Genomic DNA, 6,579 nt, shown 5'->3' on the forward strand with positions numbered 1-6,579 from the left:
AAGCAGAGAGAGAGAGAGAGAGAGAGAGAGAGAGGTCTTCCATCTGATGGCTCACTCCCCAATTGACTGCAACAGCTGGAGCTGCGCTGATCCTAAGCCAGGAGCCAGGAGCTTCCTCCTGGTCTCCCAAGTGGGTGCAGGGGCCCAAGGACCTGGGCCATCTTCCACTGCTTTCCCATGCCATAGCAGAGAGCTGGATTGGAAGTGGAGCAGCTGGGTCTCAAACTGGCACCCATATGGGTTGCTGGCACTTCAAGCCAGGGTGTTAACTTGCTGTGCCACAGCACCAGCCCCTCAATATTACTATTATAAAAGTCCACCTCCTTGTCCCCTCTGCAACTGTTTTGATATGTCATATTTATCATATACAACATTTACTTATTTTGTGACTATTTTGTTCTGGCCCACTGATCCATGCACCTAATTGTATATCAATGCCCCATTTATTTAATGAAACAAACATGAACACTATAATGGTTGCATAGTTCATCAGATTGAATTCTGAAGAGATATATCATTGCTCTGATGTATCTGGGGATAAAAAAAGAATCATGATAATATATTTTGGTTTAGGGTAGGATTTACCCTACTGTCAACATTTCTATTTTTTCAGGGTTTCTCTTGGTATTCTTACTTGTGGCTTTCACTAAATGAAATCAAAATATAGCTTCAAAAATGCTTGATGGTATTTTTATTGGAATCACTAAATTGAGATGACTTAATGAACTTTAACATATTTATCATGTCGATTTTCCTTTTAAAGATCACAGCATTCAACTGTTGCCAAAGATATCAGAAATCACCACTAGAAATATCTACTTTTTTTTTTAAGTTTTGCAATATGCTTTGGGCCATCTATATATAGGAAGAAGACTGGAGAGAGAATATTTCCCAATATTCTCTTCACATAGGGCCAAGGAAGATTACAGATGGAGAATATTCCAGAGTTGGAGCCAAGCATACAGATAAATGGGCAGAAGAGCAGAAGGACCTAAAAAAGGAGCATTCTCCACCCCTCAGGCAGCTCTGCCCTATTTCAGAAATTCTGTGTACCAGTGACTGTTATGCACATTTAATGACTTCCTGGTTTTTCACAATGGGAGTATTTGTTGCTATTAGTCTTTGCTGTCCCAACAGTTTATGTTTGGGTATTTAGTTCATAGGTCTTTAGAATAATCAAAGTTGTAGCTGACCATGATATAAAGACTCTTACATATGAAACAGAAGCTCTGGGCTTTAAGAGGCACATTTTGTGTTCTTCATGAGGGGGAGAGAATGACTTGACATTTGGTAATGAACAAAGGGGAATTCTGCATGGACTTTTGGGCCACTTATTTTCCTCTGTTTCTAAAAGGATGGGGGTTATGATTTTTTTTTCATCTTTTGTAGTTAAATGAAATTGCTTGTTACCATGGCATATGTATGTATTTTCACTAATACATGGGGACTGCACATTTTCATGTATGTGGTGCCTGGTATATTATATGGACACTCAGTAAAAATATTTTCAAAGAATGGAAATTATCATTTCAGAAACTCTAGCAGTCTCATCACATGGCCTTTCTTCACTGTGAGAATAATTAAATTTTCAAAGATTTATGATTTCTTAGTTTTTTCATTCATTGACTGTTTTCTCAAAATTTCTAAATATGCATCTAAGGAGATTATTACAAAATTTTTGTACTTTACTTATTCTTTAAGAATTCTATTCTGCCTATTAATTTTCTCATGGTAATGTCTAGGTATTTTGGCACTGTTTTGTTAAATAAAACAGCACAGAAAATTGAAAAGTGGGTATTTCCAGTCTCTTATTAATAAAACCCAACATATGTTTTGTTAAGATGAATCTAGAAATTAGGTAAAGCTCAGAAATATTTAGAAAACTAAATAATTGTGTCCATGTGGATTGTTCTATTTCTAATTTAACTGTTCATTTAACTGACAGCTAGTATCTTCTTTTAGGATTTTTTGAACAGAAAAAAGTATAATTTGAATTTGATTGAACGCTGATGGCATGACAAAGTGATCTGAGTTCACCAATTGATAGCTATATTTAGAAAAGATGATTACATGACTTTTCCAAACTCTGTACTTTTGGGAGATTCTATTCCCTAAACTGAATGTGGATACAAGGAAGCTGTCATGAAATCCTGTTGATCCAAGGACACCCAGACTCATATAACTTGCAAAACACTGCATAGACAAATGGCATGCAATCTTTAGGGAAAAACAAGTGTTTTTTGAAGTCTTTGCATAAACTTTTAAAGTAACAAAAAGCAACATACTTGTTTAAACCATGCTTTTAGAAGCTCAGAGAACTAATTATTTAAAAAATATTTTTCTACAAACAAGATATAATATATTCTGCTTTAAAGTATACATTCAGTAATTTTGACATGGTATTATAAAAATGTACTTTTGAGTTACCTAGCTTTAGAAAAAAATTTACATCTGAAAAACACACTGACACAACTGAAGTGGGGTATTACATTACAACAAAGCTTTTCTACAAGTTTCTTTTGTAAGAACAAGAAAGAAATTGAAGTTGACAACATGATTAAAAAACTGCATATTGTACTTATGCTAAGAAAATCACATAGCAGATTTTCGATTACCCACAGTAATAGGATCCAAAGAGAGCACACAATTAAACTACACAGATGATCATTTTAACCATGAGTTCCAACCATGTAAACTATTAGTAAGCAAGCAAATTTTTAGTTCACTAGAGTTCTGGCCAACCTCATCAAAGGTATTATAAGAGATAGTCAATGTTGAAAAAACACAATGAGTTGTTAACTAAAAATAGTCCATAAACTGAATGATATCCTGTGTAATTTAGGGTTTATAATGCATATTAACCAATAAATAAGATTTTTCTATGAATAATAAAAAAAGGGTTGTGGGAAGGACCAGGTTAATAGAAACACTTTGCTTGAGGAACAGAAAGGAAGCTAAATGGAACTGGCCAACATAATCAATAGAAAAACAGCTAAATATTTCCATAATTGTTTTCCCCAAGAAAAGATGCAAATCCTTTATGAGTACACTGCATCCTCAATGTTTCTACAGCATAGAAACACTGTTTGCTGGAGCCAGCACTGTGGCATAGTGGATAAAGCTGTCACCTGCAGTGCCTGCATCCAATTCGGGTGCTGGTTTGAGTCCTGGCTGCTCCAGTTCCTATCCAGCCCTCTGCTGTGGCCTGGGAAAGCAGTAGAAGATGACCCAAGTCCTTGGGCCCCTACGCCCATGTGGGAGACCTAGAAGAAGCTCCTGGCTCCTGGCTTCAGATCTGCACAGCTCCAGCCACTGTGGCCAATTGGGGAGTGAACCAGCGGATGAAAGACCTCTCTCTCTCTCTGCCTCTCCTTCTCTCTCTGTGTAACTCTTTCAAATAAATAAATAAATCTTTAAGAAAAAGAAGAAAAGAAAAGAAAAGAAATAATATTTGAAATTGTCATTGACCTCTGAAGATTCATAAATGGATTTAAAATAGAACCAATATATTTTGAAACATTTTGTAGTGTTGTTGTAATATATAACCTACTGATACCTTGAAAATCGGCAATTACTATTTGCACATTTATTTTTTGCTTATGGAAACTTCAAATTGTGTCTTTTCCAAATACTTAGATCATCCACAAATGATTACTTAATTTCCATCAATAGCATCTTTTTATTCTAATTCTGTCAAGAAACTATGCCAAAAATTTATTTAAGGTCTTCACTGTCAGAAATGCATTAAGGAGTGACAAATATTTTGGTACACTAGATTTCATCACATCACGAAGATTACAGTGTCTTCCCCCCAAAATATGACAGTATTCTGTGTCAGCCAATTATTCCCATTCAAAAGTCTAAAGGTTACCAGATCTTCCGTTATTTCAAGCCATTGATAGCAATATCATAGTTACATAGATTAGTGTTTCCATTGTGTTATGTTCTTTTATATATATATATTTATATTTTATTTTATTTAATGAACATAAATTTCCAAAGTACAGCTTATGGATTACAATAGCTTCCCCCCCATAACTTCCCTCCCACCCACAACACTCCCCTCTCCCACTCCCTCTCCTCTTCTATTCACATCAAGATTAATTTTCAATTATCTTTATATACAGAAGATCAATTTAGCATATATTAAGTAAAGATTTCAACAGTTTGCTCCCACACAGAAACACAAAGTGTAAAATGCTGTTTGAGTACTAGTTATAGCATTAATTAAGCATTGTGTTTATGTTCTTTATGGAATAGAATTACAAAATGTAAGTAAGCTATCCACTAGATGTTAAATTGAATTTTTTCATGTATCTACATACTTTTCATACCTTGCTTCATTAAATAACTGCATATTTTAAATTGTCTTCTCTCATTACTACATGCAACCACAGATGACATCTGTTTACTATGATTTTGTAATAGTGCCATTTGTTTTACCCAGATATACAATTTCTAGTTGCTCTACTCTACTCTTCTGTGTACATTATATTGACAAATACAGAAACATTCCCCAAAACCTGTTTCCAATAAAAAAAGCAAAAGAAACAATTAAGTCATGCTTATGCAAAACATGGAATTCATAAATTCTATGAAACACTCTAAAGAGCCATGATGCCAAACAGAAGAAGGAAGCATGATATAAATGTGCTCTTTCCAGAATATATTGATTCCCTCACAGTTTAGAGACCATATATGCTCATAATAACAAAATAGCTGAGTTAAAACTAGAGATGTATGTGTGTGTGTGCGTGTGTGTGTGTGTGTGTGTGTGTGAGAGAGAGAGAGAGAGAGAGAGAAGAAGCAGAAGAAGAAGAAGAGAGAGATCTTTTCTGAAATCTATGAAGGTTAAGTCCAACTACTTCATGTGCACACATACACACAGAGAGAGATGTATAAACTTATAATATTAGGATTTTTTAATGTCTTTGAACAGATCTCAGGAAAATGCTAAATAGTAACCTAATTTTGTTTAGTTTCTTTTTGTAACAGCACACTACAGATAGGGTTGTCAATGCAAGTCTTGGGAGAAATATTTTAAGTGTTCTTTGAAAATCTGTTTTATAAAATCAGCTATTCTGCTATATAGTCAAAAGAGATTGCTTAGATAAACTTTTGGGGCAAACATTTGGCATATTAGTTACGATGCCAGTTTGGGACACCCACATACCATATTGTAGCGCCTAGGTTGGAATTTCAGCTATGCTTCCCATTCCAGCTTCCTGTTAATGTATCCCATAGCAGGCAACAGGTGACGGCCTAAGTACTTGGTTCATGCCACCCACATGGGAGACCTGGGTTAGATTCTGGACACCTGGCTTTGGCTTGGCCCAGTCCTGGCCGTTTTAAACATTTGAGGAGTAAACTAGAAGACAGATGACACTTTTATCTGTCTTTGTCACTCTGCCTTTCAAATAAAATGAAAATACATAAATAATTTTTAAGTTCTGTCTTGTAAAGTTCGAAGAGAACTAGCATTATACATAGAAAAAAGATCTTGTCGCTCCCCCTCTTCGTGGAGGAACGACACTAAACCCTGCCTAGGCTTCATATCCGAGTCACGGCACAATTATGTCGCTCCCCGTCTTCGTGGAGGAACGACACTAAGCCCTGCGCTGTTCTTTCGTCTGCTCGGCCCTCCCCGGGTTTGCTGCTGGTTCTTCCCGGGTTGGCTACTATCCCTTCCACCTCCGTGGAAGGGCAGTTCCCCCTGGCCACATTCCCCACTTCCGCAGGGGAGCGGCACACCGCCGGCCAGCTTTCTCGGGGCTGCACAGGTTTCCTTAGATGTTCCCCTTAGATGTTCCTGGTGCATGCCGTCTCTCTCCTCCTTTATAGTCCTCCTCCGCCAATCCTAACTCGGCTGCCCACACGCCGAGTACGCTGCTCTCCAATCAGGAGCAAGTCCTACAGTTTATTGGTTGAACTGGAGGCAGCTGTGCAGAAGCTGTTTACTTCTCTCCTAGCGCCATATTGTGGGAGAGCAGATGCATAGAATAAGTCTTAATTCCAGTAACTCAGTCTAGTCCGGATTGCTCCCCACAGATCCCCCTTTCTTTTTATTTTTGGCGTTGATACGCGCCTGTCTTCGGTGTCCCGCGGCACACACTCTGCTCTACTTGCTAGAGTTGCCACAGGTTCTTACAAGTCCTATCAATCAGGCAAACCGAATCCGGGTCCTCTCTTCGCCATGTTGTGAGGAGGTTTTTAGGCGCTGATGCGTGCCTGTGTTCGGTGACCTGCGGCTCATACTCTGGTCGAGCCGCCTGCTGGCGCTTACCGCCTTGATCAGGCAGACCGAATCCAAGCTTTCTCATTGCCGTATTGTGGGGGAGACTTATTAGTGTTGGTTCGTGCCTATCTTCGGTGACCTGCAGCTCATACTCTAGTCGAGCTGCTTGCTGGCGCTTACCGCCTTAATCAGGCAGACCGAATCCAAGCTCTCACATAGCAGTGTTGTGGGGAGGCCTTATTGATGTTAATTCGTGCCTGTCTTCGGTGACCTGCGGCGCATAAGCTGCTAGCCGCCGCAGGTGCTCATCACCTCACTTAATCAGGCAGACCGAATCCAAGCTT

General features: G+C 38.3%; 1 non-coding gene across 1 annotated transcript; it reads left to right on the forward strand.

Annotated features, from left to right (window-relative positions):
* Positions 1–465: 465 nt before the first annotated feature.
* LOC127485062 (small nucleolar RNA SNORD77) lies at positions 466–533 on the forward strand. Its single transcript, XR_007912261.1, has one exon. It is a non-coding gene; the product is annotated as a small nucleolar RNA SNORD77 (small nucleolar RNA).
* The last annotated feature ends 6,046 nt before the right edge of the window (positions 534–6,579 follow it).

The sequence above is a fragment of the Oryctolagus cuniculus genome, chromosome X (genome assembly GCF_964237555.1).
Source record: "Oryctolagus cuniculus chromosome X, mOryCun1.1, whole genome shotgun sequence".
NCBI lineage: Eukaryota > Metazoa > Chordata > Mammalia > Lagomorpha > Leporidae > Oryctolagus > Oryctolagus cuniculus.